The 1080-nt window shown below is 53.1% G+C and overlaps 1 pseudogene; it reads right to left on the bottom strand.

The window, feature by feature from the left end:
- Nucleotides 1–689: 689 nt before the first annotated feature.
- On the bottom strand, nt 690–807 carry LOC124614350 (annotated as a pseudogene).
- Nucleotides 808–1080: the final 273 nt, after the last annotated feature.

Below are 1080 nucleotides of genomic sequence, written 5' to 3'. Positions count from 1 at the left end.
GCAGCCTTGACGCACTGATCGACGGATCGAAATGGGAGGAGTAAGACGGCCATTGTAGAGTACACGACACTTAGCTCAACGTAGGAGACGCATTACGACATCGACGGTAGTATCAGAGTAATCCATATTGCGGAACACCCCTTCCAGGAAGTCGTGATCGACTCGATCGAACGCCTGGCTGAAGTCAAGAGCTGCCAAAAGTCCAGGCATACGACGAGCGTGATCAAGAGCGATTATGCTCCGACAGTAGCAGAGGGCAGTGCGGATGTTATTTGTACCTCCCAAAGAAGTTAGATCGGGGGAAACCACGTACCGAGCTGTCCGTTTAAGCCGCGCAGCTAACAGCCGGGTAAGGATCTTTGTATTTCTGTTGAGTAACGTCAAGGGGCGGTAATCGCATATCAGTGAGGTACCACGAAGCTTGTCGATGGGAATGAGGAAACCATCGAGGAAACCATCTGGAATCGGCACGAAAGGTGACATAAAACTCCTCTCGAACAGGCCATGAAGGCCCAAAGGTACCGACCTGCCGCCATGTCATCCTCAGACCACAGGCGTCACTGTATGCGGATATGGAGGGGCATGTGGTCAGCACACAGCTCTCCCGGCCGTATGTCAGTTTTCGAGACCGCTACTTCTCAATCAAGTAGCTCCTCAGTTTGCCTCACAAGAGCTGAGTGCACCCCGCTTGCCAACAGCGCTCGGCAAACCGGATGGTCACCCATCCAAGTCCTAGCCCAGCCCGACAGCGCGTAACTTCGGTGATCTGACGGGAACCGGTGTTATCACTGCGGCAAGGCCGTCTGCAAAGGTGACATAAGGTCTTAACAAATTTCCACCCACAATGGCGCCAGAAGGGGACGAAATGTCCTATAAAACTCCAGTGGGAGCCCATCAGGGCCAGGCTACCTGTTTGTAGAACCCGTCTGGATAGCGTCATGAACTTCGCCCTCCGTGACGTTAGCTATGAGATGCATCGACGCATCGACAGATACCGAGCCAAAGGAGAGACTGGAGACCGTCGTAATGTTGGCAGGGCACTGACGCTGTTCAGAGTACAACTAACATAATGTGCATGGA

The sequence above is a fragment of the Schistocerca americana genome, chromosome 4, assembly GCF_021461395.2.
Source record: "Schistocerca americana isolate TAMUIC-IGC-003095 chromosome 4, iqSchAmer2.1, whole genome shotgun sequence".
NCBI classification, from domain to species: Eukaryota; Metazoa; Arthropoda; class Insecta; order Orthoptera; family Acrididae; genus Schistocerca; species Schistocerca americana.
The sequence above is the reverse complement of the archived record's forward strand: the minus strand, read 5'-3'. Positions and strand labels throughout refer to the sequence as shown.